This window comes from Cololabis saira, chromosome 14 (genome assembly GCF_033807715.1).
Source record: "Cololabis saira isolate AMF1-May2022 chromosome 14, fColSai1.1, whole genome shotgun sequence".
Taxonomy (NCBI): Eukaryota; Metazoa; Chordata; class Actinopteri; order Beloniformes; family Belonidae; genus Cololabis; species Cololabis saira.
The window spans coordinates 16,564,699-16,573,960 of NC_084600.1; positions in this window are offsets into that span (position 1 = coordinate 16,564,699).

Sequence of the window (9,262 nt, forward strand, 5' to 3'; positions counted from 1 at the left end):
AGCTCTGTAAAAATTCATAGCACTTCATTCTAGTTTTGGTCACACTAAATCAGTCGTATACAAGTATTGTTCGGCATATATATGCTGCTATTAGTCTAGTAGGAAGGAGGGGTTCCCGAGCACCCGATGGACTCTTTTCTGAAACGTGATTTTTTGGGATCCTTTAGGTGTTTGCTTACGATTTTTGCTTGTTGCCCGAAAAAAAATTGGTCCGAAATTTCTTTTTTGGAACCCATTTAGAATTTTTGCCTGTTAAAATGGCAAAAACGCAGATTTCCATAACTTCTGAACCATAAATCCTAGAAAGACAAACAAACACACTTTTTCTCATAATATTGACACCAGGAATCCAATGGAAAGGTTACTGGGATGGTAGAACCACTCTTTATTAGGGAAAAATGAGCTTCAAGTAGTATTTTAGGGCAAAATTACCCAAAAACGCTTGAAAATGTTTTTTTCAATCAAGTGCATCTCCCTTTTGGAAATACCTGTTGGTGTATTGTTTACACCAAAAAAAGGCCCAATAAGTCCCCTTTCCAACGAGGTACAACTTGTAAGAAATCTCCATTTGTGGAATGAGTAATGAAGCAAAATGCGGGGGATGCAACCCATTTAGAATGCTTCGAATGTTCAGTAAAAGGGGTGTGTCTTCCCACTGTTAAGTGTTTAGAATGTTCAGAATTTGAAATCTCAAACCAACTGTAGCATCAACTGTCAACTGTCAAACACAAGCAAACTTGAACAAGGAGTGAAGGTATTTTCTGAATGTTTTATCATTTCTAATATAAGGTTATTCCTGGAGGCCCTGGGAGGGGTGCTGGAAAGTGCCCCAACTGGGGACTCCATCGTTCTGTTGGGGGACTTCAACGCTCACGTGGGCAGCGACAGTGTTACCTGGAGAGGTGTGATTGGGAGGAACGGCCTCCCCGATCTGAACCCGAGCGGTGTTCTGTTATTGGACTTCTGTGCTAGCCACAGTCTGTCCATAACGAACACCATGTTCGAGCATAAGGGTGTCCATCAGTGCACGTGGCACCAGGACACCCTAGGCCGGAGGTCAATGATCGACTTTGTTGTCGTTTCATCTGACCTTCGGCCGTATGTCTTGGACACTCGGGTGAAGAGAGGGGCTGAGCTGTCAACTGATCACCACCTGGTGGTGAGTTGGATGCGCTGGCAGGGGAGGAAGCTGGTCAGACCTGGAAGACCCAAGCGTATCGTGAGGGTCTGCTGGGAACGTCTGGCGGATTCCCCTGTCAGGGAGGTCTTCAACTCCCACCTCCGGGAGAGCTTTGACCAGATTCCGAGGGAGGCCGGAGACATTGAGTCCGAATGGACCATGTTCTCCACTTCCATTGTTGACGCGGCCGTCCGGAGCTGCGGCCGTAAGGTCTCCGGCGCCTGTCGCGGCGGAAATCCCCGGACCCGGTGGTGGACACCGGAAGTAAGGGAAGGAGTCCTACCGAGCCTGGCTAGCTCGGCGGACTCCCGAGGCAGCTGACGGGTACCGGCAGGCCAAGCGGACTGCAGCCCGGGCGGTCGCGGAAGCAAAAACTCGGGTCTGGGAAAAGTTCGGGGAGGCCATGGAGGAGGACTACCGGTCGGCCTCGAGGAAATTCTGGCAAACCATCCGGCGCCTCAGGAGGGGGAAGCAGTGCTCCGCCAACACTGTTTACAGTGGAGGAGGGGAGCTGTTGACCTCGACTGGGGACATCGTCGGGCGGTGGAAGGAATACTTCGAGGATCTCCTTAACCCGACTGACATGCCTTCCACTGAGGAAGCAGAGGGTTGGGGCTCGGAGGCGTGCTCATTCATCACCCAAGCTGAAGTCACTGAGGTAGTTCGGAAGCTCCTCGGTGGCAAGGCACCGGGGGTGGATGAGATCCGCCCTGAGTACCTCAAGTCTCTGGATGTTGCGGGGCTGTCGTGGCTGACACGCCTCTGCAGCATCGCGTGGCAGTCGGGGACAGTGCCTCTGGACTTGCAGACCGGGGTGGTGGTCCCTCTCTTCAAAAAGGGGGACCGGAAGGTGTGTTCCAACTACCGGGGAATCACACTCCTCAGCCTCCCGGGGAAAGTCTATTCCAGGGTGCTGGAGAGGAGAATTCGGCCGATAGTCGAACCTCGGATTCAAGAGGAACAATGCGGTTTTTGCCCTGGCCGTGGAACACTGGACCAGCTCTATACCCTCCGCAGGGTGCTCGAGGGCGCATGGGAGCTTGCCCAACCAGTCCACATGTGTTTTGTGGACTTGGAGAAGGCTTTCAACCGTGTCCCACGTGGCATCCTGTGGGGGGTGCTCCGAGAGTATGGGGTCGGAGGCCCTCTGCTGAGGGCTGTACGGTCCCTGTATGACCGGAGCAGGAGCTTGGTTCGCATTGTCGGCAGTAAGTCAGACCTGTTCCCGGTGCGTGTTGGACTCCGGCAGGGCTGCCCTTTGTCACCGGTTCTGTTCATTATTTTTATGGACAGAATTTCTAGGCGCAGCCAGGGGCCGGAGGGGGTACGGTTCGGGAGCCACTTGATTTCATCTCTGCTTTTTGCAGATGATGTTGTCTTATTGGCTCCCTCGAGCCAGGACCTTCAGCATGCACTGGGGCGGTTTGCAGCCGAGTGTGAAGCAGCTGGGATGAGAATCAGCACCTCTAAGTCTGAGGCCATGGTTCTCGACCGGAAAAAGGTGGCTTGCACCCTCCAGGTCGGGGGAGAGTTTCTGCCTCAGGGGGAGGAGTTTAAGTATCTTGGGGTCTTGTTCACGAGTGAGGGGAGAACGGAGCGCGAGATCGACAGGCGGATCGGTGCGGCGGCTGCAGTAATGCGGTCATTGTATCGGTCCGTCGTGGTGAAGAGGGAGCTGAGCCGAAAGGCAAAGCTCTCGGTTTACCGGTCGATCTACGTTCCCACCCTCACCTATGGTCATGAACTCTGGGTCATGACCGAAAGAACGGGATCCCGGATACAAGCGGCCGAAATGAGTTTCCTCCGCAGGGTGGCGGGGCGCTCCCTTAGAGATAGGGTGAGGAGCTCTGTCACCCGGGAGGAGCTCGGAGTAGAGCCGCTGCTCCTCCACATCGAGAGGAGCCAGCTGAGGTGGCTCGGGCACCTGTATAGGATGCCCCCTGGACGCCTCCCTCGTGAGGTGTTCCGGGCATGTCCCACCGGGAGGAGGCCCCGAGGAAGACCCAGGACACGCTGGAGTGACTACGTCGCTCGGCTGGCCTGGGAACGCCTTGGAGTCCCCCCGGAAGAGCTGGAGGAAGTGTCTGGGGAGAGGGAAGTCTGGGGATCCCTGCTCCGACTGCTGCCCCCGCGACCCGGACTCGGATAATGCGGTGGACAATGGATGGATGGATGGATATAAGGTTATATCTTATCATTTTTGCTAATATAACATTATACATGGTTGTTTTTCTTATATTAGAGCCAGAGGTAATACATTCTTCAAAATAGCTTCATTTCTATTTGGTTAGCTGGACAAGCTAACCAATTAGCATGTTAGCTAGCTTTTTTCATTGAGGTTAGCTTTTAACTCTTACTGTTTTGCTTGTATTTTGTAGGTTTTAACTAACAGTAGGGTACGCTAAAAGAAATGTGACATACAGTAAGTTCGATTATCCAGGCCTTTTTTTAAATAATTTAGTCCAGTGGCACTAATTGTATTTTTTTATATTCTTTTTTTCTGTGCCCAGTGATGGATTAATAAAACATGAGAAGTGCAAAGAGACTGCATGATCAGACTTCTGATGTGTCTGAACCCCCACTAAAAATCCAATCATATACCTGTGTATTGCACACCCCAAGTTCATCGCCTGGGAACTTCATTTGCTTCAGTGCCTCCAAAAATGACCCCAAAGAAAAGTTGCATCACCTTCTTCAAATACGAGACAAGAGACAAGCTGAGCCAATCGACTCACCTTTTCGGATGAAGGCAATTTGTGATCTATTGCCAGAAACCCTAGATGGTGTCAACCTGGACAGTACTGGTTATCACAGGAACTGTTACTTAAATTTCACATCAAAGCTTGATCGACTAAAAAACAATTCACATCAGCTTGAAGTAACAGACAACAAGTACTCTCCCCGGAAGTCACACCCAGCCACAGGCTCTGCATTTCCAGTAGAATGTATATATTGTGACACAGATGAAAAGAAATTCAATGGAAAAATCCAAAGGACTGTCCCATTTACTTGGAAAAACAATGGTGCCGCATGGAAGCGCATTGAACCTATGGCTGAAGCTTTAGGGAAAAGCAGTCTGCTCCGCAAAGTGAAAAATGAAGACCTGTATGCGAAAGGGGCTCGCTATCATGTCACCTGCTGGAAAGCCTTACAAGTAGAGTACTTGAATCATTCTAAGAAGCTGACAAAGGAAGCCTCAGGTCAGAAACTGACAATCTCTGCGCACCTTAAAGCATACAACGTGGTGAGGGACCACATTAAAGAGCAGGTCATAGAACAAAACAAAGTCCTACAACTTCGCTACCTGCGCCACCTGTATATCCTTGAGCTCGAAAAGCAAAATAACCCTAACCCAAAATAACCCTAACCCTGACGAGACCATCAATCAAAAGTCTAAAGTGGACTTTGCTCGCCTGCCTCCCTGCAAAAATGCCCTTATTCCACATATAGAAAGGGTGAACCACAGAGTTGCCTGTTACAAACGGGCAGCAGAGCCAATATTTTGGAGGCCTAAACCACACGATGAACACCAGGGGTGGGAGAAGGATGGCCACGGCATTTTAGAGCCAATATGGTGCTATGGACCAGTTTTATCTGAGTCACTAGTGGATCTGTTGGTGGGTGGCATCATTTTAGATGATGGTGAAGTGGAGGAGATGGACATGGACAGTGATGGGTGGAGAGTAGAAGAGTGAGAATGATTTTGTCCTAAAATACTTATTAAATTTGTGTTTTTTTCTGTAATAAATACTGGTCCTATCATCTCAGTGACCATTCCATTGGATCCCTAATGTAAAATAAAGTGAAAATAAGTGTTTGTTTGTCTTAGTAAGATGTCAGGTTTAGGAGTTGTGAAAATGGAATGTTGGTCGTGTTTAAATTCTAAGAATTCTAAATGGGTTGCATCCCCCGCATTTTGCTTCATTACTCATTCCACAAATGCAGATTTCTTACAAGTTGTACCTCGTTGGGAAGGGGACTAATTGGGCCTTTTTTTTGGTGTAAACAATACACCAACAGGTATTTCCAAAAGGGAGATGCACTTGATTGAAAAAAACATTTTCAAGCGGTTTTGGGTAATTTTGCCCTAAAATACTACTTGAAGCTCATTTTTCCCTAATAAAGAGTGGTTCCACCATCCCAGTAACCTTTCCATTGGATTCCTGGTGTCAATATTATGAGAAAAAGTGTGTTTGTTTGTCTTTCTAGGATTTATGGTTCAGAAGTTATGGAAATCTGCGTTTTTGCCATTTTAACAGGCAAAAATTCTAAATGGGTTCCAAAAAAGAACTTTCGGACCAATTTTTTTTCGGGCAACAAGCAAAAATCGTAAGCAAACACCTAAAGGATCCCAAAAAAACACGTTTCAGAAAAGAGTCCATCGGGTGCTCGGGAACCCCTCCTTCCTACTAGACTATATAGTGTAATTTACATTTTTCATGTGGTATATACGAACTAAAAACTTGTTTTCCTACTTTGTAACTGGAACGTTGATAACTCGGCTGTGACGCCATACCCAGTTCCGAGTTCCGACTTCCGAGGTAAATGGAACGCAGCATTAATAATAAGATCAACATTTTTTTCTTCAGTGGCCCCAATATTCTTCCATACAAACTAATTACAAATAAAATGCTATTATTTTTCTGTGACCTCCTTCCCAACTTGAGGTTTTTTCTACAGTCCCACCGATGTGAAGTGAGTCTCATCACAACCAGTCCAGACCGTTTTAGAACTTGGTTTTCAGTCCATCATTCCTGTAGGAATCTCTAACGTGTTTGTGAAACTCGTACTTCCAGTGTTGTCTCACATATATTGAAAAATGGATTTCAGAGAGAACCTATACATAGCCTTCCGGTGTGAATGACTAGCAGACTTTAAAAAACAAACCTCTTTCAAATATTGTCTGCTACAAGAATAGTTTCTCTCCCATGAATGTAAGAAGAGAGTTTTAGCAATCTTAGCATTGTTAGCATTAGGATCAAGCCAACCATTAACAAACTGCACTTCTTCACGCTGAACACCAGGGGGCGAGCTCAGTTGCACTGGCCCTCTGTCAATTGGTAGGAAATATACCAATTGACAGAGGGCAAGTGGAAATGAGGCATATCGTACTTTTTAAAATGATGAACTTGTAATATGACCCCGTATCATCGAATATACCAGCAAGTTAACGATCCTGTTTGCTGTCAGAAAGACATCACGGGGGTTCGTGTCCTCTCGCAGTTCTGAAGGAAGCTTCAGTTGTCTTGTTTTTATGAACGTCATCTCCTGAAAAGCTGTGAAGTTTTCTAAACTACAACAAAAAAATGTAATCTATAATTTTCTAATTAATTAAAGTATCTTTAAACCTTAATTTAACAAGTTCAAAGTCCTATTTCTAATGAAATTGTAAATTAAAATAACGAAAATAATTGAACGTTGTAGCCACAAGCAATCGTTGATCCCTCTTACCTCTTACCTTATAATTCTGCATTTCCAGTCATCGCTCTTCCAGGTCATAAGCAACGATGACTATTCGACCAGAACCTGAACCTTCGTTGGATGCTCCTTTTTATCATATCTTGACACCTTAACTAATTAATCTGCTGATTTTAGATCTAGAACAGCTTTAAAGGGAAAGTTCGGTTTTTTACAACCTGGACCTTATTTCTGGCATTTTTTATGGTCGTATACTCACCCAGGCAAGTTTGGTGTCATTTGGAGTCCTTCGGAAGATATTAGGAGTTTTTTGCGAGCCGCTTCTCCATATAACGGTAGCGCATGGGCACAGCAGGACACAGACGATGCAGCGTCTAAATAACACATGATTGCCGCGAAACTCGTTCATTTATTTTATGAATCACTAGATCTGCTTCCAGGACCTGTTGTCTACATCCGGGGTTGTGTGTGTAACAAATAAATCAGTTTGTAAACAAGACCTCTGACCTGTATGACGTCTGTGTCCCGCTGTGCCCCCATGCGCTACCGTTATATGGAGAAGCGGCTCGCAAAAAAACCCCTAATATCTTCCGAAGGACTCCAAATGACACCAAACTTGCCTGGGTGAGTATACGACCATAAAAAATGCCAGAAATAAGGTCCAGGTTGTAAAAAAACGAACTTTCCCTTTAAGTGTATATTTTTCAAACCTTTCTGTCTCTGATGGCGTAATGGGTAAAGGTTGTTTCCCTACAACCGAAAGATTCACTGTATTGATCCACAGCTCCATCATGGAGGGAGACTTAGGACACTGAAGTCTACCCTGTCACTAATCTATCATAAACCAGCGTTGCCGTCGTGGTGGTCCCGGCTTCAGATTAGTGGGAGGGTTGTGTTAGGAAGACTTGTAGTCAAGACCGCCTAAGCCGAGACCAAGACACTACCAGGACCACAGAGTGTCAAGACCAAGACTAGTTCAGCTCAAGACCGAGACCAAAAACAAATCTAGTTATTTCCTGATCCTGCGTGATTGTAGAACATCATCCTGGTTCAGCTAGTTTCCATATGAGGTTGTATTCAACTGCAGCACAATAACACAGAGAAGTGGATGATGATGTTGAACTCACTATGAATGTTTTCATCAATCAGCTGAGATTACGTTTTCATTGGACTTTAGAAAACTTCCCAAGTTCTCAGGAAATGGAGTTTGTAGTTTTAGAGGGAGAATGTTTAACTCAAATCTTTACTGTAAAAGCAGAGAGCATGTTGGGAATCCCTTTTAATCAGCCGTTAGCAGGCTGACCTGACTGTGTGTTTGTGTGTGACACAGTAACAGTTGTTTGTTGTAGTGGATGAAGTGGATGTTTCGCTGGGTTTTCCGCCTGCCGTTGAATGCAAAACTGTGCTGCTCATTTATCCAGGCTGTCTATAATGCAGTCGGCAGTTGTTGTGTGTTTGTTTACTGTCTATGCATAGTACACAAATTAAGATTTTAAAGGAAAGACAACTGAAGCACAGGTTAGAGCATGTGAGCTATTCACATGAGATGCACAATGTAAATGCACATAGATGTCAAGTCCTGAAGGTGTTTCGTACATTTGTGATTGTTGAAGATGGTGATGCCGTGTGCAGTAGTCTCTAATGTAGCTTCAAAGTGGTTATATTTATCTTTAGGGTTTGTTCTGTATCGTCAAGGACATGTTACGCCTGTAGAGAAATAAAGTATCTCTGTTCTGATATCTAGTTGCTCATTATGTTGTGTTATTATTGTGATAATAAATGTAACGCAACTTTCTTGCTGTGAGGCCAGTCATTTGAGTGGTTTTTCAATTTCTACCCATCATCCATCACATCGTTGGTGCTACTTTTGGTAAGTTTTATGATGAGATGCAGAGTGCCATGACAACATGATGGCATGCAAAGTACACTAAAGAGCAGCAGCCTAAAGTAGAAGTAAATAGAGGAATATTTTTACTTTTTCAGCTTAATACTCATCAAAGTCTACAGGACTTGTTTTTGGTTAATCTTGTGTTTTGGAACATTTGTAAATGAATGTCATATTCAGTAAACAGTGGGTAAGGAAATTATTCACTGTATATTTAAAGTATTTAAATTTAAATTTGTTTAATTGCAGCCAAGTTCATTTTATTTTTCATGAATGTACACCCAGCGACCCAACTTGACAGAAAAAAACAGAAATGTAGAAATTTTTACAAATGTATTAAAAAAGAAAAACTGAAATATCACACGGCCATAGGTATTCAGACCCTTTGCTCAGTATTGAGTAGAAGCAACCTTTTGAGCGAGTAACGCCATGTGTCTTCTTGGGAATGATGCAATAATTAATTTAATTTGCTGATTCTTTTTTGCTGGACAATAATATTCAGGTTTTTTAAATACCTGACATGTTTCAGCGATTCCTTTCGCCTTCATCAGAGTCACAAGATGGTGTGTGTGACCGGCCATTTATCAGCTGATGTTGAAAGGAGGCGGGACTCACCTGTCAGGTTTGACAGGGATCCTCTGACGTTCTTCCTCACAGATCCTCTCCAGTTCTGTCAGGTTGGATGGTGAATGTTGGTGGACAGTCATTTCCAAATCTCTCCAGAGATGCTCAGTTGGGTTTAGGTCAGGACTCTGTCTGGGCCAGTCAAGATTGGTCCC